Here is a 23,345-nt window from a genome sequence, read left to right as displayed (position 1 = left end):
TGCCATTTGTGGCAACATGGATTGACCTAGAAGGTATTATGCTAAGTGAAATAAGTCAGACAGAGAAAGGAAAATACCGTGTGATTTCACTTAAATGTGGAATCTAAAAACAAAGCAAACTCATAGATATAGGAAACAAGCTAGTTGTTCAGAGAGGGGAGGGGCTGTGGATGGAAAAATATATGGAGGGGATTAAAATGTACAAACTTCCAGTTATAAAATAAATGTCAGGGGAATGTAGTCAATAATGTAATAAATTTGTATGGTAACTAGAATTGTCATAGGGGATCATTTCATAATGTGTATAAGTGTCAAATCATTATGATGTATACCTAAAAGTAATGAAATATTGTATGTCAAATATACATCAGTTTAAAAAGGAAATTCACATTGGTCCCATACTAGTAACTAAATATAGAATGAAATAAAATGGTCACATATTCTGTAGCTTTCTTGGACTGTATTTCCAGTTGTAATGTCTGCAAAGTAAGCCATGTACTGTGGTAAAAATATCTCTTTCTCATATTCTATGCAGTAAAAATGGGGCAAACACCAATATTTAATAGCCTTCACACATTTTAAGCCATTTTTAAAAAATTAAATTCAAGAACAGCCTTGCTTGCAAAATTAAGAACATCGGGGAAGAAATATGGAATATCATCCGCTCTTAATGAAAGACAGTTTGCTTGATAACCTGGCTCATGGAAAGATAATGGAATCTTGGGCCTTTTACGGTTTACTTAGACCTGAAGGTCAGAAAGACTTCTGCTGACCATGACTCACACTGCTCATTAACACTTACTGGGGGCATTCCAGTTTGTCCGTATTTGTTTATCACATGCCAAACCCTCTGCATTGGCAGGTTCCAAGGTTCCAGACCACGGATTGAAAATACTGTTTCAGACCTGCAGCTGGTTGAATCTTCAAATGCTGAAGGCTGACCGTATGCATTACTTTACATCATTAAATGGAAAACATTATGTGGACTCAGGTATCTGGAGGGTTCCTAGAACCAATCTCCTGCGGATGCTGAGGGATGTCTATATATATATATATATATATATATATACACACACACACACACACATATATATCCTCTTCAGGATGATTTATTTTATCTTAAATTTAGAAACACTAGTCTATTTAAAAAGATAAACTTCTTATATTAGAATACTGCTAGATATTCCAAAAAGTTGTAAAGACAGTGCAGATAGTTCATAATAATAGTGCAGACAATTCTCATGTACTACCCAGCTTACCCCATTATTATCTGACATTACCATGGTACATTTGTCAAAACTCAGAAACTGACAGTGGAACATTACAATTACCCTATCTCTCTGTTCTTCTTCCCCAAAACATATAACCCTGGTCTAATCATAAGAAAAACATTAGACAAATCCCAATTTAAGAACATGTCTCAAAGCAGTTGGTCAGCTTCCCTAAATGTCACCAAAAAATAGGGACAGTCTGAGCAAGTGTCACAGTCTAGCGGAGCGTAAGACAACGTGACATCTAAATGTAACGAGGCTTCCTGGATGGGCTCCTGGGACAGGAATTTAAGCCAAAACTAAGGGAATGTGAGTAAGACGGACTTTCGTTAATAGAAATCTATCACTGTCGGTTCCTTCATGGTATCAATGTTCCACATTAACATAGATGCTAACAATTGGGGAGCTGAATGCAAGCTAAGTGGAGACTCTACTATTTTCACAATGCTCCCATCTATCTAAAATTGCTTTAAAAATAAAATAAATGTATTTCTCCGAAACTGGTTTGGCTCAGTGAATAGAGCGTCGGTCTGTGGACGGAAGGGTCCCAGGTTTGATTCTGGTCAAGGGCATGTACATTGGTTGCTGGCACATCCCTGGTAGGGGGTGTGCAGGAGGCAGCTGGTCCATGTTTTTCTCTCATCGACGTTTCTAGCTCTCTATCCCTCTCTCCTCCTCTCTGTAAAAAATCAATAAAATATATTTAAAAAAAATAAAAAATAAATAAATAAAACATATTTTAAAACTAGGTATACAATGAATATGATTGACTTTCAAGCAAACCGTGAAGAACTTCTGACATTTCATCCTTTGAATTGATCAACTCTGCCCCTGCTGATCCGCAGGTGAATGGATCTGGGTGTCACCGGAGGACGTGCTTCCGCACGAGCATACCACGGAAGGCTCCTCTGCAGGTTGGAATTTATTTAACGGCCTGTCCAAACAACACTTACGATGCTCTGCGTAAGGGCAGAATCAATTCTGTTCCTTTATTCATTTACCTTCCAAATTTTTACAGTGACATTCGAATACATAACGTAGGCCCAGGCATCGCTGGGTGAGAGGGGAATGCTTGCTCTCTCGCCCCCAAGAACAACTTCATAAAAGAGGAAGGGACTGGAGTCCCCAGGAGTCAGGCACGGAGCAGACACGAGAGAAATGAGATCTCGCAATTAACCTGCTGCAAAGTAAAACGGTATTTCTCCGTGCAGACCACAATTCCCAGGGCAGCACATTACAACCCCATCATTCTTACTAAGTGTTTCAGCTAACTCCAGCTATTGGACTTTATGCTGGGCATTAAACAGGAAAACGATGGCTATTGCCACGACGCCAGGCTGGCTAAAGCCCAGCCGTTCTGACAAGGCAGGATTACATGCATGTCAATCATGTACTCTGGAAACTGCAGGAAACATAGTGTCTTTCAGCGTCCCATATTTTTCTTGTCCACCCGTTTCAAAAGTGGCTCGCTGCCATTCATCACGGCACTTGGCGTTGAGAGAGCAGGCCCCTGCCCAGGATGGAGGCGGGGAGAGCATGGAAGATTCACCCTCCCTAGCCCTGTGGAACGGAAGTGCACAGATCCTTTTGTGGATGCTTTCTGGGGCTTGAAGAACCGCTGGGCACCCATGACCCTCATTCATGGGGACAGGCGATGCATGGACCAGCGTTTCAAAGCCAGAAGCAGAGGAGCACATTCTGAAACGGGCACCTCTTCCTGTGAGCAGGCCCAGCAGCCAGAGCACAGCCCTTAGGATGGCAGGACCACAGCTTTCCCCAGCCCTGAGGTCCAGAAGCCTCTTGTTCAAACCCGGCCTGTCTGACACCTGCAGGGGGAAGGAGGCAGAACAGCGGCCCTGAGAGAGATTAGGCTGCCCTGATGTGAGGAGGGGACACTGGTGACCCCACGCTGAGGGACTTTGTCCAGTTGCCCACTGCACAAGGCCTCAAGAATGGCAGAAACGGGGCTAGGAAGGCTGCTGAGAGGCACTGGAGGGGAACATGGGGGTCGGAAGTGGGTGCAGGTGAGTGGAGTGACTGGAAAAGCACTATGAATGGCAGGAGACTGTGAAGGGAGTAGGAACAAGTGTAGCTAAGTGAGCAACCCTCCCCTCTCCCACTGCCTCTCTCCTCATCCCATCTCTCCCCACCCTCTGGCATCTCCTGCCTCTCTGACCAGACGAGGGAGCTGGTCATTGCTTCTGGCTGTCATTCCTCAGAACAGGCTTCTATGCAACTCCTCCCTCCTGTCCTGGAAACTGGGCTGGCCAGTGGCCACACAGCCTCTCGCCTCAATTTCTCTGGCCCGGTTCTATTGAGTAAACCATTCTCTGTCCACTGCGTCACACACCAGCTGGTACACTCCTGCCAGAAACCCTGGCTTACATGTCAAGTCCAATCTTTATTTTTTATAAAAATATTTTTGTTATTGATTTCAGAGAGGAAGGGAGATGGAGATAGAAACATCAATGATGAGAGAGAATCGTTGATCGGCTGCCTCCTGCATGCCCCACATTAGGGATCGAGCCTGCAACCCAGGCATGTGCCCTTGACCGGAATTGAATCTGGGACCCTTCAGTCCTCAGGCTGATGCTCTATCCACTGAGCCAAACCAGGTAGGGCAGTAAAGTCCAATCTTTATGTATGTCCAAAATGCTGCCCTCCCCCCCCCCCACACACACACGTGTGCCATTTCCGGAATGTCAGTGACATCCGGTCACCGCTGGTTCCCCAGTCTTGCTTTATGTGTTCAGATCTCCCCGCTGTTCTGGGTTTTCTAGTCTCCGTTCCTGATGCATCAACTCAGAACAACTTCTCTGTTTTGACATGATCCCTGAAACACAGCCAAGCCTCACAGATGCAACTGTGTAGTTAGTTAGTGGTCTTAAAGATTAGGTCCTGGGAAACAGAGAACGGGGGACATCCAAGAACAACAATCTCAACTTCAAATTGAACACTGAGCACCAGCTTTCTTAAGATATTCTTTAGTGACTATTACCAGGGGTTTTCTATGCCCTTTTCACACACACACACCTGCCCCCATCTAGTTACCTAGACTTGAGCCATCTGGGTGGCTTCTCCCAATCCATTTATCTCTACTTCTCCTCACTTCCTAATTGCCCCTAATAATTTTAAATTATTTGCAGTTTAAGGGCTGCCCTTTTGTGTTCTCCAAACTGTGCGACAAGCTGGTGTAGATATGCCTTCTGTGAACAAAATCAGGGTTCTCTGCCTTTAACAAGAATGGTTGCTGTAAGCTGGCATCCTCTGCGCCGTTACACTCCCAGGACTGCTTTTACAAGACAAGCTCTTAGGGACTAAGACACAAAGAAGCATTTGGAAGGCTGGCAACAGTAACTGCTGTTGCAGGTGTCCTGGGAAAGAGCTGTTGTCCGTTAGCCTTAGTGCCCACTGAATATGTCTTTGGTGAAGATACACAGAGAATGTCAAAATATGCCCAATACCTTCCCTCTTTCTAAAATATGAATGTGATGGTCCCTCCTGATTATGACGATGAGAATTTATACAGTAATGTGTCTTATATACCAAAGTCATATTATTTTCACTCTTAAAAGAGAATAAGGAAAATGGGTAGATAAGAACAACAACAAAAAACCCCACATAGATCACAATTCACTCACAATTGGTTGTTAGAGCAAGAGAATGCAAATAAAAATTGCATTTAAATAAAAATGTAAAGATATAAAATCTATTCTCTCTGAAAACTACTTTCTTTGTGGTTATTTTGTGACTTTTAAGGCACGTTAATAACTAATTTCATGCGTTTCTACTTAGCTTTTATAGTGAAGTAGACCATGTCCAAATATTAGAAAATATTCCAACAAGGTCTACAAATTCAGAGAAAAAAAATCATTAATCCCTCTTTTTAAAAACGTGTTTGGCATATTTTCCTAAAGTGAAGAAATCAATGTCTTCCATAGTCAATTTATTCTAGACGGATGATTTATTTTACCTACCACAGTATTGGCTTTCTGGGTAAAGGGTTTTAGAACACATGCTGCATCTTCAGAAAACCAAAGAACTGGCTCCTCAGCCATTCTTACTTCCTGTTAGAAGCACCTAGAATTACACTGTCCGTTGTGTAGACTGCTTTGGGCCAAAATTCATTGGAATGGCACTAATCTGGAACTAAATGATTTTTTTTTTTTTTTTTTTTTTTTTGTGGCACAAAAGTGTTGTTTACTTCCCTCTTCGGCTTTTAGTTCACCGTACACACCCTGCATAGCAGACCTGCCATCCTTACTGAAAGGAACTCAGGCAGCAGTGTCCCTCATGCAAGTGTTTACACACAGTCACTGGGCACAGGCAGTGGACTTGTGAGGGACAGCCTCTAACAGGAGAGTCTGCCCCTTTGTTCACTAACGTCAGCATTGTGCAAAAATGGCATCTTATGCCAAAACCGGTTTGGCTCAATGGATAGAGCGTCGGCTTGGGGACTGAAGGGACTCGGGTTCGATTCCGGTCAAGGGCATGTACCTTGGTTGCGGGCATATCCCCAGTAGGGGGTGTGCAAGAGGCAGCTGATCGATGACTCTCTCTCATCGATGTTTCTAACTCTCTATCTCTTTCCCTTCCTCTCTGTACAAAATCAATTATATATATATTTTTAAATGGCATCTTATGAGGCTTACAGTCATACTCATTCAAGCACTGTTAAGGGTTCTTTCATATGAATTTTAAAGCTACATCTTTTCATTTTTAATAATTATATTTCTATGCTTCTGTATTTTGACTAATACCTCCTTTCTTTATTTTTACCTATATCTTGTTTTCCATCGACACCTAATAAGAATCAAGTTTAAAATCAAGAACAAGGGCCCAATCTTTTATATATTCATAAAAATGGCAAGGTCCACGCATGAGTAAATGTTATTGCAAATATCGTGTAATAGAAGACTGCTTCTTTTCATCTTTATAGCTAAAAGCGTACTATCCACATTGTGGCTGCTGGTTGAGTTTTTGGAAAACAGGTAGAGAGGACAAGAAGTGGAACTGGTTGATAGATCACCTCATTGATCAAGAAACTGGAGTTCCCTACCATAGAGCAGCTCCTTTCAGGAGTGCTACTGTGATCGGAGGTCTTCTGAATTGATTTTGGATCAACCAAACTGGTATTTGCTTGATCTATATCAAATGCCACATTGAATTGGCCTTTTCTCGTGGAACCAATTATTGTCTAAAACAATCCTTGTAAGCTCAAAAGAGAAAGTAGAAAATTCAAGTAGTCTTATAATTCTGAAAGACTGGATATGTTCTTAATACTTTTTTTTTTATTTTGAAATTATGTAATACTCAGTGTAAGTTGCAGAAGTAGTTACAAAGAGTTCCCGAGGATCCTTCCCCCAGCTCCCCCCCCCCCATATTATGTGTTATATTGTCAAAATCAGAAGTCTGATGGTGCCACAATACTATTCACTCAGGAATAGACTTCAGTTGGATTGCAGTATCTTTTACATGCACTCCTTTTGTTGTGTGTGTGGTGGTGGTGGGTGGGTACTTTTTAAGGAAGGATTTTATCCAGGGAGTATTCTTAAAAAGCTAATTAGACATCCACTGCTAACAATCTTGACCTCAATTAGGTGAAGGATTCCTAATTAAATCATTACAGGCTTTTGTGTTAAATGGTAATTGAATGTCTAAAAAGTTCTTCACAGTTATATCATATTAACAAGCACGTATTTGCATTTTTAATGCTTTATTGATTTCCAACTCATGACAGGGGTGTTGGTGTTATCTTACGAGGCCACTGAAAGCATTACAAATTGTTCTTTAGGTTGACAAGCTTAGTGAACAGGTTAAAAAAACAGCAATGATGGTGGCCCACTCAGAGTTTTGCAGTCTGCCACATTTTAGCGATTCCCTCCCACAATTACCACCATCTATTTTAACTATAAACCTGCAGGTAAAGAGACAGAGGACACAGTGAAACTGGAGTGGCCTAACCCACTCCCTTTTACTTAGAAATTTTACGTCAGGGAATCATCGTTTTGATTCAGGCCTGTGTGTCAGGGACCATTCTTAGTTGGCTTCACTAGTCTGGCTGTACACACAAACTCTTAAGGTTTCAATATGTGTCAGTTTAGTTATTTAATATAAGTTTTGGGTCAATATGGACCTTAATATCATTTTTATCCATTAATTTCTTTACAACATCAAATTGGATCTGTTAATAATACCTTCTGTCACCGAGACCGGTTTGGCTCAGTGGATGGAGTGTCGGCCTGCGGACTGTAAGGTCCCGGGTTCGATTCCGGTCAAGGGCAGGTGCGTTGGTTGTGGGCACATCCCCAGTGGGTGGTGTGCAGGGGGCAGCTGATCGGTGATTCTCTCTCATCGATTTCTGACTCTCTGTCCCTCTCTCTTCTTCTCTGTGGAAAGTCAGTGGAATATATTTTAAAAAATAATAATAATAAAAATAATAAAATCTGTTGTCATTTACTGATTCATCTCCTGTACTGGCTTTTCCCAACCTCTTGAAAAAACATGTACAATACCTTAAAATCTAGATGTTAAAAAACCAACATCTACTTACTTTAGAGTCAACTATTCTTTGAACGTTAGGTTTATTTGATAGCCAAATTAAAGTGATAGAATTAATTTCATAAGGCATAGATGGAGTCAAGCAAACTGGAAAGAAGATATAATATCTCCCTATCAACCTCAGGCTATTTTCCCTAGCAGTAATTGATAGTGTATTCTCATTTGCTAATGAAAAGAGCAATTCTAGAAAAAAAAATATTTTGACAAAATGTATCTCTTCCCCAAAATAATCCACCCCTCCCCACCTTCTATAGTCTTTCTTCAGGATCTTGATTTTAGGGAAGGGTGTTTTCATAGATTATACATTCCAGAGGTGTCTTGAGTATAACTTAATGTTCATTACCAATGCATATATTAGACTCAGAATCTATTACAAGCTTGTAATTACCGTAGTAGAAATCAGATTCCTACACACTAGGATGCATTAACAAATGTAAACAAAACATTTTTCTCAATATTTTCCATGAAAATCTCCTAGGAGTTTGTTAGATGATGAAGGGTACATTATAAACAATTGGAGGGGGTTTTTTTGTTGTTTTTTTTTTTAATATATTTTATTGATTTTTTACAGAGAGGAGGAGAGAGGGATAGAGAGCTAGAAACGTCGATGAGAGAGAAACATTGACCAGCTGCCTCTTGCACACTCCCTACCAGGGATGTGCCAGCAACCAAGGTACATGCCCTTGACCGGAATCGAACCCGGGACCTTTCAGTCTGCAGACCGACGCTCTACCACTGAGCCAAACCGGTTTCGGCTGTTTGTTTGTTTTTAAAGAAAGATCTTTGCAAATATGTCATGGAGAGAATATATTTGTTTGAAATCTGCAATCTTTCTTACCTAACGTTTCATGTAGTTGGACATGCACCTTAATAATCAGACAAAAAAGTAATGCTAAGTTTTCTTTTGTAAGCAACATGATATTAAAGGCAGAAATTACATAATAGCTAAATTAAAAATTTGTCCCAGGTTGCCCGGCTAGTGTGGCTCAAGAGTTGAGCACTGACCTATGAACCAGAAGGTCACGGTTCAATTTCTGATCAGGGCACATCCTTGGGTTGTGGGCTCCATCCCCAGTATGGATGTGCAGAAGGCAGCTCAATGATTCTCTCTCATCATTGATGTTTCTTTCCCTTCCTTTCTGAAATCAATAAAAATATATTTAAAAAAATTTGTCCCAAGTTATGTATTTCAAGTCCCTGGCATTATTTAGGAGAATACAATTTTTCCTAAGTATTCAGATATCATTAGAAGTGGACAATAATTATCAGCAACACAATCCCTCCAGAATACTACTATGACTAAAGGATCCAGAGAATTCAGTTAATTGATAGGCTGTTCTTACCTCTTTTCCCTTCAAAACAGAACAGACTATGTCTGATTAGAAAATGTTATTTAAATTTTCACGTACTTCATTTCTCTTTCATGTTACTAGATGCACCAATATTCACATCATTTCTTTGAAATATTTAATACTGGTAGTAAAGTATTAATCTACCAAAAAAATCAACACTCCTATTGATATGTTTATGTTTCCCTGATATGTCCTTTATGATCACTTATACTATATATTTCATGAAATCCTTACTACCTTATGTATTCATTCTCTTAGGATTGGTTCATTAGAACTGAAATACTTCAGACATAACGCAGCTGAACCCATAATGGACTCACAATATGGATGTTAATTAGTTTCTCAAGATTTACCATAACAACATTAATATATATTAATATATATTCCAAATATTTCAAATTTCCCCATTTTTACCAAATATATAATAAAATATGTGATTATGCAGTTATTAGTAGTTACACATTACAATTTTCAATTGAATGATTCTATCCTAACTTTATTCACATTGGGACATCACCAAAGTGTATCAACCTCTTCACCCTTGTTCAGCTCACCTGGCCTTAGTTTGACCAAGAGAGTTTCTATTTTTCACTCTTGAAGGATAATTTTGTTGGACATAGAATTCTGGGTTGGTGTGTTGTTGTTTTCTTTCTCCGCTTAACATATATCAAACTACCCTCTTCTTGCTTACATGATTTCTGATAAAAATCCCACTGTACTTATTACCCTTATTTCTCTAGAGTTAATGTGATATCTCCCTGCTCCCAGCTCCTTTAATATTTCATCTTTGTCTTAGGTTTTCTGCAATTAGAATGTGATACAACTAGGTATAGATTTTAGTTCTAAGTTTCCTTTCAAGTATTCTCTGGGGTCTGGTGTCTAATTTTAGAAACATATTAGCTTTTATTGGATTAAATATTTGTTTCATTATTTCTAGTATTTCAATTAACCATATGTTATCCTTTTTAAAATTGTCACACAGTTCTTGGGTAGCCTGTTGTGACTTTTGTTTGTTTTGCTTTGCCTTTTTGCTTTTCAGTTTAAGAGGTTTTCATTGGCATATTTTCAAGCTAATTCATTCTTTACTTGGCCAGACCCAGTCAACTGATGAGCCCATCAGACATTTTTCATTTCCACTGCACTTTCATTTTCCCTTTGATTCTTTCATCTCTCTGTTTCCATCACTCATCTGTTCTTACAGGTTGCCTATTTTTTTTTTTTTTCCATCAAAGCCAAGTGTCTAGCTCCAGAAGCTTCTGTTCATGGTAACCTGATCTCACTGTGATTCTCTGTACTTGCCTGTATCTCAAGACTTAATGCAGTTCTTTCCCTTGCCACCTCAATTCTCTTAAGTGTTTGTCATCTTTTTTTTCCTCAGAATTTTTCTAGTTGTAAGACAGAAGTGACACTATCTAAGACCCTTAAATGTTAAAGCTATCATCATAAGTCCAAATCTACTCTGCTTTAACTATTTGAAACCTTTTGTTCTCCTTTCTCACATTTCAATCCACTTTTATCTGAACAGTTATACATGTTTTGTTTCCAATAATTGCTTAATCCCTAGTTCCTGGGTTCTGATTATATTTATCTCCTGACAACTCTGCTAATATGCCCCTTTCCTTCAGATGTCTTGTAATTATAAATTATGACCTCATCTTTTGTGTGTCTATCTTGGAAAAATCAACCTCTTGGGTTAATAGAATCTTTTCTTTTGCATAAATGTCATGAACTCCTGCAAGGTAGCATATGCAGTATCAACCCTGGACAACTTAAATTATTCTCAGTCTGAGTTTTTCCCAATTAAAACAGGATTATAAGTTCAAACCCCAAATACATAGGATGGCATGCCTATGCTTATAAATATTTAGGTAATTTTAAAAAATTTATAGCCCAGGCTGAATCAGGCAAAGTCCCTTGGTTGCTTCTACATTAAGAGGATAATAGTTAGTAATATCTTTTAGAGTATCTTCAAGTATTTAACATTCTACCTGTCTACATGTGAACCTTTCCCTTTTCTCTCATAGATTATCACTGCTATCAGGGAATTATTATCAGTAAGGGATTGCATCATGTTGTGGTAGCCTCAACAAACATCATCTATTCTAATAAACCAACATAATCAAAGTCAGTGAATTAAACATTGTGTTTGTCATAGTAATTTAAAACCACAGGCTTTAAACCATCTAGAGGGATTCGTATCAGGCCCTGTATTGGCCTTATTAGCCAACTCTAAAAAAAAAAAAAGACTTAAAAATTAATGGCCACTATATACATATTTTATCATTCCTTTAGAGCACATTGTCAGTGTTTCAATGTAGAATGCCCTGAGCACGATTTCTGACTCCAGAGAGTTTCTAATGCTTTAAGTTATTTGCTATGTTGAGATTCTTTCACCCATGAAGAAAATAATTAAAATAATTATTAATTCTTGATTTTCTCTCCAAACCCACCCACCTCAACCTGTGCCCCTTGTTAATGATCCTCTCTCAGCAACTAGCAGCTCTCCTAGAGTTCAGATTATAATCTTTGGGTCATCTCAATACCTCCTCTTCCACCAGTCCCATCCATTCCTTTAGCAAATCCCAAGCTCTGTCTTCCAAACACATCCAGCTTCCAAACATTCTCCTGCACCTTTCTTTGTAGTAACCCAGGAACTAATCTACATGCTTCTACTTTTTCCATAATAAAGTCTGTACTCCATGGAGCAACTGCAAGGAGCCTTTCTCATTTATTCAGGAGACCTCACTTTATTTACCAAGTCAGTCAACATCACATCCTGCCCATAACACACCGGTGACTTCTCATCTCACTCAAAATAAATCAAAGTTCTACAGCAACATGCCTGCAAGGCCCTATGGGCTGCAGCCAGAGTTACTACAGAGAATGTCAATAACTCAGAGATACTGTTTTTCATATGCCTTATTCTTACCCACAGAGGACTTATTTCTGCACACTTTATAACTTTTATGTTTGCTCATTTATCACCCATTAACCATTTGTCTCCTAGGAGCTTCCTGTTACCTCTACAGGAGCAAAGTAGGTGCTTTACTAATATTTGTTCATTCATCAAAAAAAAAAAATATATTTGTTTCAATATATTTGTTGTTTAAAATGCTGAGCCAAATGTTCAAGTGTTTGGTACATTATTAAACATAGTAAAAAGTGTACGTTGATATTATAAAGAAAGGGTGTGTAAACACGGCCTCTCCTCCCCTCTAGGGGCCTGTGAGTGTCCTCTCTGAAGAACTGACATCTGTACAAATGTCAGCGGATGACAGGTGTTTTGAGTGACAAGGGCATGTCAGGCCAAGGATCGGCTTGTGCAGAGGGCCTGTGCAGGAGGGAGCAGGCCCAGGCACCTAACCGAGAGGAGCACAATATGTCTGTTGAACAAAAGCCCAGGAGCACAATGTGTCTGTTGAACAAAGAAAAGGGAGAGGCTGAGAGTAGGGCTGAAATGATGGGCAAAGAATGAAAGTCTGGACAGACCTTGATAAAAACTGTTCCCTGTCTTAAGGCAATTGAGCAGTTAGTCAGTTTTAAGCAGGTGGGTCAGGTTTCTACTGTAAGAAGACAACTATGTGGCTGGTGCAGAGAATTTAGAGACTTTTGCGGGGGTCTATGATCATAAAGGTGACAATATGAACTATAAGATTGATTATAGTTCACCTGTGGATAGATTCCTAGAGATGCTTGGGAGTTAAAACTGGCATAACTTAGTGACTAATTAGAATTAGGGAAAATAGGAAGATATCAAAAATACACTCTTACATGTGTCAAACACAAGGCCCGCGGGCCAAATCCGTCCCGCCAGGCCTTGCAATGTGGCCCGCACTGCACTGTCATCACTGCACTCCGCTGCGTTTCCATCACAATGACAGTTTATGACTGTTCAGTAAACCATTCAGCCCGCGATTTAGGCTGGATTTTAGATTTTGGCCCCTTCTCTGATTGAGTTCGACACCCCTACTCTAGATTAATGGTTTGCTCAAATGTAAGGAATGTGGTGTTATTCCCCATTTTGGGAGGGGAGGAAGGTACAAATTAATGAACTTGGACTTCCATTTTTCTCTTGTGTTGGCATTGATGTTTAGAGCCTGCATTATTGCTCTGCGGAAATGCTGCCCTCCAAATTATGCAAACTACCCTGGTAAGAAAGCTGCTCATTTTAAAACTGTCCTCATATGTATGGATGCTTAACTGTCCTAGCAAATAACCTTAATATGTCCTTTATGACCTTTATTTTCTCTTTGCTATGCTGCTGGGGAGTGATTTATTCATGCTGTTTGCAAGACAAGGTGGAGAATTGGAACCTAAAGAATATTTTTAATGCATACAAGACAAGGTGGAGAATTAAAACCTAAAAAAAAATATATTTTTAAAAGTAATTCTTGTCTCCAAACAATTTAAAGTTTGAAATGTGTAATAAATAATTTCTAAATAATAAAGTAATACATCTTCCAGGAACAGTTCTCTAGAAGAAGCAGGCCTCATGGATTATCTTCATTGCCAATAAAAAGAATCTTAAATCAGAGGCAAAATATTAGCCACTGAAATATTAGTGTCAGTAGAAAAATATAGAGGTGCCTCATCATTTAATTTCAGTATCAGCTACTAGAGTGGTTTGAAATAAGTGAGAGAAAATAAACTCAACAGAGCACATTATTAAATTAAAAACTGGTAGTAGGTGGGTTTGAAATAATTTTACTCAAACGCTATGAAATATACGTTTGAAGACAACAATTTGGGTTTGAATTATTAAATATTTAATCATTACTTAGATGCTTTGCTATAATAAAACCAAAATATCTAAATAATTATATGCATATTTCACTTTTTATATAAATGGCCGCCACTCTATTAAAAACAAACTGTAAATATTATGTCATTATTAAGGCACTAAATATGTAATACATTAATTTTGCATTTTGGTTCAGAGAAGAGTATAATATTAGGAAACAAAAAGCATTTCGTCTAATTCAGGAGGGGACAAATAAAAACAATGCACACCATGCATCTAAGCCTTTTCCATTATTGCAAAGTATTTTCTGACTCAGAAAGACTGTCTTATGGGAAACAAAAAAATCATAAGCAGCCCGGCCAGTGTGGCTCAGTGGTTGATCATTGGCCTATGAACCAGGTGTACATGTCTTTGTGTGGACATGTGATTTCATTTCCTTCAATAAAACATCTAGGGGCTGGATCGCTAGGCCATTGGGAAAGTGTGTGATTCACTTTCTAAGGACCCCTCAAACTGCTTTCCTAAATGGTTTTACAATTTACATCCTGTTCAGCAGTTGGAAGTCTCCAGTTCCAGTTGCAACGAACACTCAGTATCCCTGGGTATTGTCAGGTGCAATGCTACTTCACTGTGGTATTAATTTGCATATCTCTGATGACTAATGAGGTTGGGCAGCTTTCCATTGCTTAACGGCAATTTGTATATTTTCTTTTGTGATTTGTGTGTGCAAATATCTTGCCAATGTATTTATCATAAGTCAATTTCTTTTTGAGAAAAAAAAATTGGGTTTACAGAAAAATCGTGAACACAGTACAGTGTTATAAACCCTACATCCAGTTTCCCCTATTAGTAACATTTTTCATTTACCGAACCGATATTGACACATTACCATTAACCAAAGTCCATACTTTCCTTTTTTTCTTACTTTTTACCTTATGTGTTTTTTTCTGTCCCTGATCTCAATCATGATGACCAGTACTTTCCGCAGTCATGTTTCCTAAGGCTAGTCTTACCTTAATGGCTAATATTTTGCCTCTGATTTAAGATTCTTTTTATAGTTCCTCAGACTTTCCTTGCTTTTGATGACTCTGGCAGTTTTGAGCAGTAGTCAGGGATTTTGTAAAAGGTCCCTCTCTTGGAATTTTTCTAATATGTTTCTTAGGGTATGGGTTTGGAGGGGGGGAGAAATATAAGGGCAAAGTGTCACTTTTATCACCTCCTATCAAAGGTACATAAATCACTGCTGGCGTTGGCCATGCTCAATGGGGCTGTGGTGGTACTTGCGAGGTTTCTCCACCAGAAAGGTACTCCATTTCCCCCCTTCCCACGCTGTGTTCTTTGGAAGGAAGTCACTATGCGTAGCCCACAGTTAAGGAGAAGGATTTAGGCGCCATTTCCTTAGGAGACGAGCATCTACATGAAACACCTGGAATTCTTCTGCAGGGCAGAAAGGTCTCTCCTCCTCCATTCGTTGATTTACATTTATCAGTATCATATGAACTCCTGGATATTTACGTTATAGTTGGTGCTATAATCTACTACTACTTTGTTTGTTGCTAAAATCATCCCGTCTTCAGCCATTGGAACCTTCCAGTTGGATCCCGTGGCCCTTGGGCACATCCCCTCAACTTAGCTTGCTATTTGCTTGCGTGTTGGTTTGTTGTGAGCACTATGCCACAGGTGCATTGTCTGCCCTCACCCCGTGCATTGTCTGCCCTCATCCCAAAACAAGCATTTTCCCAAGGATCCTTGAGTCCTTGGGCTGGAAATGCGGATGCCTAGGAGAAATCACGTTCCTTACACAGTTTCCACGAACCAGGGAAAAGTTTTTCATGGTGATTTGATAAAGCAGGATAATCCAAATAATCTCTTTATCACATTACTGCTCTATATTTGAACACAGCTTTTGGAATCTATGCGACTACTCCTGTTTAACCTTACAGAAAGTGATCTCTTGGTGTTTTCAATAGCTGAAAAACCTGTCACAACAGGATTTGGGGACAGGCATAACATGGACCATGGACTGAAGCGATCTTTTCCAGCCCTTATTTCCAATTCCTAAAGACTGCAGGACCCAAGACCATCAGACCTTTCAGACCTCACAGCCCACCAGTGGTCCGTGGACCACCAGCTGCCGACTGCTGGGCTAGAGTGCCTTTCACACACCTGCTTCATCGCAGAGACAAGAATCACTACATCTAAAGATGGCAAATTCCTGCATAGACAGCAATACACATTCTGCTGTTCCAATAATGTTCTACCTTGGGTGCATAGCCTAGGTATAGTATAAATCACAATTTTGGGGTCACTTTCCGCTAGATGCAGACAGCAGATTAGAGGACAGATCCTGAGCTGTTAAGTGCCAACATTCTGTTCTGCAGAGGCAATGCGCACATAATTATGAGCTGGAATGCTGGCGTAATTAACGGCAGGCATTGGGAGAAAGGAAGGAACAATGTCAGCGAAAACAGCCGGGGAGGAAGTGATGAGAGGCGTGTGACCAAGAATATTTAGGGCTTGGATTTACAACCAAAGTCAAACGATTATGACCCGGTAATCACCCTTCTGTTTTATTTCACGTGACGACGACGGCGATGCTAATCTGAGCCACTCTCCATCAACCTGACCGGTTGTTTTATTAAAGGGCTACTGCTTACCGGTGTCATTAGACCGGGACACAAATGACAGGCAGGGTATGTTTCATTTAGGGATAAACCACAGAGGGTGTTATGTGAAGCCCGACTTATTTTCTAGAGTAAATTCCTAAATCGGGTTGTTCCTTCCTAATGAGCCGCTCCTAGTGCGGACGGTGTGACTGCGGGAAGGGAAATGCAGGGCTTTGTAAATGGTTCCCAGATGTCGCAGGGTTCTGGTTAGGTGTTCCACCAGAGCGACTGTTTGTGGCCCCAAGAATCGCGTGCTTCCTTGCTTGCAATCACAGAGCAGCATGTCGAAGGGCCTACCCAGCGAGAGAAAGGATGTTTGCTACCAACTGCTGCTCATCATTTCCTTTGACGGATTTGGCTCAGGATCAGAGACGAAAGTGACTCTCCCCATGGTGCCGCGATGCGGATTCATGAAAGGAGCTGCCACCGGGAAACGTTTTAAGTGGTGAAGCAGCCATCTCCTTCCAGTCCCCGGGAAAAACCCACAAAGCACCACGACATTGATAAAAGGAAGAGATGCCTTCCCTGGATTTAGATCCTGCATTATGAGAGCACACGGGGATTTGTGTGAAGAGAGAAAACTAGAGAAATTCTTTTCTTTCTTTTTTCTTTTTTCTTTTTTTGTCTTTGATGCCCTGCCAGTCAAATGTCCCAAATTCAAGATATAGGAATATGCTTGGGCTATGGTAAGAAACTTTCAAACTCACTCGGATGGTAAAGTTCTGATGTTGAGAAGTTCTCAGATCACTGGGAACCTGTTCTGGGTGATGGCTGCATATTTTGTTTTTTGGGGGGGTTAATCCTCACCCAAGGATATTTTTCCATTGGTTTTTAGAGAGAGTGGAAGAGAGAGAGGGAGAGACAGAGAAACATCCATGTGAGAGAGACACATCCATTGGTTGCCTCCCGCATGTGCCCCGACCAGGGTTTAACACATGTGTCAAACACAAGGCCCGCGGGCCAAATCCGTCCTGCCAGGCCTTGCAATGTGGCCCGCACCGCGCTGTCATCACTGCACTCCTCTGCGTTTCCATCACAGTGACAGTTTATGACTGTTCAGTAAACCATTCGGCCCGCGATTTAGGCTGGATTTTAGATTTTGGCCCCTTCTCTGATTGAGTTCGACACCCCTAGTTTAGGATCTAGCCTGCAACAGAGGTACATGCCCTTGATCAGAATCAAACCTGGGATCCTTCAGTTTGCGGGCCAACGCTCTATCCACTGAGCCAATCCAGCTAGGGCAAGTGTTGCATTATTTAAAAAAAAAAAAATAAATGTTCACCTATTATAACCATCCTCACATATGTGTTTTAATCTTTCTGCTAGGTTGGTAATTGTTCATCAAAGGGTACTATATCTGTACATATCATGAAAAAGAAAAGCAAATGACAGGAAGAAGAAAGCAAGATGTCAACTAAATCCTAAGTAATGAACTTGGCTCTGTCGAGTTGGTACCTGCAGGAGCAGAAGGAACTCTGCTTTCATGGTGAATCAGGCAACCAGACAACCAGAATCTTGACTTTCCCACTAATGTGGAGCTTACCTATTTATGTTACCTGTCAGAGTGTCAATGCTTATGTAAAACGAATAAATGGAAAAGGGCCATCTGTAAGATTCACTTCCAGACATAAATCGCGGATATTTATGGTAGCGAGCACACTCCCGCCAGGGAAGGATCTTCAGATAAAAGAAAGACTCCACACTAGTAGAGGAAATGAACAGAAGGAACTAAAATGCCTAGAAGGTTGCCAGGCCTGAAAATAAAATCCTGACAGGAATCACATTTGTAAGGAGTTGTATTCTACCAAACGTAACAGAATATTTGCATGCCACAATGAGATCTTCATAATTCAAATGAGGAAACTGAGGCTCAGATGAGTAAAGTGATTGGTTCAGAGTCCATGCGTGTAGAGAATGCAAGAGTGAGATCCAGGATTCTGGCTGCCTGGAACATGTTTCCAATTCATCAGCTGTCTAGACTCCTCGCCTCCTTTTGCTGTTGTCATCACATTTTTAATGTTATTCTATGTTTTTCCTCTCTTTTCATCTGCTGTGAAATATTAGCTGTTCCTCTCTCATCCTTCATTCAGCAAATATTTATTGAGCACATACTATGTGCCAGGCACTATTGTAAGCAAGGGTCCCTGTTGTTGATGACGGGACATTTTTGCATGTGCTGTTAGAAGCATCCAAAATAAACGCTGTACAAAAATATTTATCTATGGAAAAAATTTCAGGGTTCTCTAACACTTTTATAGTAGGTGTAAACTATCTTAGCTAGACTATCTGCTAGCCACCAACAAAAAGGTGGACAATGGTTATATTGACATGATTTGAACATGTACATCTAACAGATACAAGTTGGAAACAGAAATTATCACGGTGAATCTTTTTTGTTTTTTAAAAAAATATTTGAAAAGTCATTAGTCTTTAGTATATGTAGTGAGTCTGTACAGAATGAAATTCATCCACTTAAATGTGAATCCACCACTGTAAGAACACTAACTTGATATCAGGAAATTAAAAAAAAAAAAAAATATATATATATATATATATATATATATATATATATAAAGATTTGGAATATGCTTGTCTATTTCAGTATTTGAGTATTTTATTCAAAATCCACATATACTTTTAAAGTCCCCCAAAATTTAACTACAAATTCATTCCAATTTATATTGGTTCTAAAACCCCCTACAGATACCAAAATCCACAGATGCCTAAATAAAATGGTGTCAATTAATGCATACAATTGGCTCTCCACATCCGTGAACTTGCAACCACAGAATGAAAAGGGTCCAGGTATTCCCTGAAAAAAAATCCATGTACAATACAAGTCGACCTCTGTAGTTCAAACTCATGTTGTTCAAGAGTCAACTGTGTTTAATTCATTTTAATATTTAAAAAACTATTATCATATCTATTTCTAGAGATTATCTCTAGAGGTGATGCCCCAAAGAAATCACTTCTCTAATATGCTGTTTTATAACATAGGAATAACAGATAAACAAAAAATAGTAGAAATACTAACAAGAATATTTACACTATTTTCCCCATCCTAAGCCTAAGTTGGTATTTTTACTCTGGGAGATGTAACTTGATTTTTGTAATTCTTATATAAGAGTGCCAACTGTAAATGAAGTAAAATTTGAGTCTGCAGTTTCTTTAAAATTGCTCTAGCACTGGAAAAGTACTATGGGTAATTTTGTTGTTACTTGGGATAATTTCACACAGCAGCAAATGAAGAATTGCTTGAGGAGATACATTTAGATACCCAAACAATTTAAATCACATAGTAAAGAGGCAAGAAAACAATGACAAAACACTGTGAGAAGTTTGTAAAACAAGTAAGCAAACCAAACCTTGTATTAAATAAATAGATATAATTGTTAAATCTCAAGACTATATTAAGCATAAAGAGTGATAAATGTGCATGAAATATAAGTATGTCAAGAAAACTCAGCTATTGTTATGGATAATTATCAAAAGATGAGAGTGCAAAATAAAGCGATTTCTTAAGGTTCATAGTTAGCAACTATGATTGATGAGATGCTGAAAGTAAACCAATACAGACAATCTGATCACTTAAATCTCCCTCAAGGAACACGTCAGCTGTGAATGGCCAATACTGGAATCTCTAACTATGAACTGGTTTTTATTCCGATGTGCTTCATGTATCTCCAGCACTTCTGGTGTGGGAACCAGGTGGAGGGGGGCAAATAGGGGTATCTGTCATACCCTCAACAATAAAGATACATTAACCTGTTAACCGAGCAGGACCTATAAATACGTCAAACGTAAACAATATCGGGAACGGGTAAGACGTATGAATACGTCCTTGAAATATATGTTGCGCCCCGAGAGGGACGGTATATATTTTTTGTAATCTTTTTTTAAAAATATTTTATTGATTTTTTACAGAGAGGAAGGAAAGGGGAGGGATAGAGAGTTAGAAATATCGATGAGATGAAAGAGAAACATCGATCAGCTGCCTCTTGCACACCCCCCACTGGGGATGTGCCAGCAATCAAGGCACATGCCCTTGACCAGAATCAAACCCCAGACCTTTAGGTCTGAAGGCCAAAGCTCTATCCACTGAGCCAAACCGGTTTCGGCTATTTTTTGTACTCTTTATCATTGTTTGTAAAATTTATAATTTTTTAATTTGACCTGTCCATTTTTTTTTGTCGGTATTCTTTTCTATTTTTTGTAATTTTGTATTTTCCTTTGTGCTTTATATATATAAATAAACGAATATATATATATTTCATTTATTTTCATTAAGTATAAATAAAAAAATAATATGAAATTACGTCCTCCGGACGTGACGTACTGACACGTCCTAGTGAAAGAGTATGCACCCATTACAGGTTGCATCATTAAAAAGGGAACTCCCCGGTTAACAGGTTAATTTAAATAAGAGAAATCCAGTGACATTTTCATTTTCCACTTGAAAAATACATACCCAAAACTTATAATTCATAAGATACATTGCTTCAATTTTTTACTCACCACAAGTGTCAGTTTTGTCAATAAACCACAGGTCACCATTTTCCCAGCCATCCAATAAAAATGTTGTCACCATTTACAAATCCTTTGCCAACCAAGTCTTTTGCCATTTTTTCCCCAGCTCTGGCTAACGTTTCCCTTCTTCCTAATGCTACATATTTTAGACAGCATCTCACCTGTAGGTTCTCTTTCTATACCATGTTTCTGGTTCTGCAAAGCAAACCATCTCTAAACTTAGGGATTTAAAATAATCATGCTTTGTTGTTGCTTACTTGGTCTGTGGGCCAATTGGACAGTTCTCTGGACCCAGCAGGACTCTTGTCTGTTTGCAGTGGCTGTAGTCAGCGAGGCTTTTGTTCTCTGAAGTTGTCTGGCTATGATTTTCCTCCATGTAGCTTCACATCCTCCAGGAAGCTGGTGCAAGCTTGTCCTCAAGGGGGTCGGAGGGTTTTCTGAAAAACAACACAAGCAAACAACCTTCTTGAGTACTAGGCTCAGAACTGGTACACTGACACCTCCTTTGACTTTCATTGGCTACACAAGTCATAAGACCAGCCTACATTTAAGAAATGGGGAAAATGCCCAGCTGGCATAGCTTAGTGGTTGAGTGTGGACCCATCAACCAGGAGGTCACAGTTGGATCCCCACTAAGGGCATATGCCTGGGTTGTGGGCTCCATCTGAGGTAGGGAGCATGCAGGAGGCAGACGATTAATAACTCTCTCTCATCATTGATGTTTCTAGTTCTCTCTCCCTCTCCTTTCCCTTCTCCAAAATTAATAACAATATATATATTTTAAAATAAATGGGGAAATAATTCTCTTTCTCTTTCAAGAGACGAGGCTAGACCATAGGAGACGACAACTAGAGAAAATAAAATCAGGTTAAGTCAACATTTTCCCTCACATTTCCTAGGTTCTGAGTTAATTAGTGAACAAATTAACTAATTATTTACAGCACAGGAACACACATCACAAAGAGCCAGGGCTGAGTCTGTGTCATAAAAGAGAAAGATCCCTCCTTCTGAATGACTAAGAACAGTATATGTTTATAATTATTTGTTATTAGCTGCTTTCTAAGGGTAAATTACACTGAATGTATCTAGTTTAGTCTATATAGTGTGGCTATCTAAAATATATGTAATGATTCCTTTTCTCCTTTTCATACTTTCTACCAAATAGCATGAGTGAAGTATACAATATTGTGACTGGAATTTTAATGCCATCTGCAGAAGTAAAGTGATCAGCTTTTGCTCCTATTCATGTTTTTGACATTTCATAAAATATATTGATACTAGGTAAGCATCTTAAATTCTTTCATGTCCTAAAACCAAAAGATAAAATTAGTTCCCCATGAAAATCTTTGTATCTGTAGTTTATTACAATGAAGTGAGGGACCAAAAAATAGCAAACTTCTTGATGGCTTAAAAACAGGCTGAGCAAACCAGCATCCAAAGTTCTTCAGCCATGTGGTTCCGTTTACCAGGTCTCCGGTCCCTGTTACCTAATTTCTATTCCTATTTCTGATTACTTTCAGCTCTCACCACTGTTTCCTGAGCTGAAATCACACCAATGATAGGGAAATACTGCTTTTTGCTTTTTAAAATAATAACAATGGGTGATTTCCCATGAAGAACCACATATCAGATAATTATCGGATAGCCGAAACCCATTTGGCTCAGTTGATAGAGTGTCGGCCTGCGGACTGAAAGGTCCCAGGTTCGATTCTGGTCTAGGGCATGTACAATGGCTATAGCCATTTCCCCAGTAGGGGGTGTGCAAGAGGCAGCTGATCCATGATTCTCTCTCATGGATGTTTCTTACTCTCTAATCCTCTCTCTTCCTCTCTTTAAAAAAAACAAAACAAAACAAAAACACACACAATAAAATATATTTTTAAAACAATATAATTATTGACTAGAGATTTATTATATTTATTTATTTTGCATTTTAAATACCTACAAATGTGTGATGTTCATTAGCCTGCACTGTGTTTAAAACTATCAAAATGTAAAGATATAAAGCGTTAATCCAAATATACTCCACTTATTTTCTTGGGAAACTTTGAGTTCATTTGTTCCAATAGTTCACCAAAGTCTTTTTTTTTTTTATATATTTTATTGATTTTTTTTTTTTTTTTTTTTTTTTTTACAGAGAGGAAGGGAGAGAGATAGAGAGCTAGAAACGTAGATGAGAGAGAAACATCGACCAGCTGCCTCTTGCACACCCCCTACTGGGGATGTG

The sequence above is a fragment of the Pipistrellus kuhlii genome, unplaced genomic scaffold (genome assembly GCF_014108245.1).
Source record: "Pipistrellus kuhlii isolate mPipKuh1 unplaced genomic scaffold, mPipKuh1.p scaffold_m20_p_17, whole genome shotgun sequence".
Classification (NCBI taxonomy): domain Eukaryota; kingdom Metazoa; phylum Chordata; class Mammalia; order Chiroptera; family Vespertilionidae; genus Pipistrellus; species Pipistrellus kuhlii.
Note: the sequence above shows the minus strand (reverse complement) of the source record.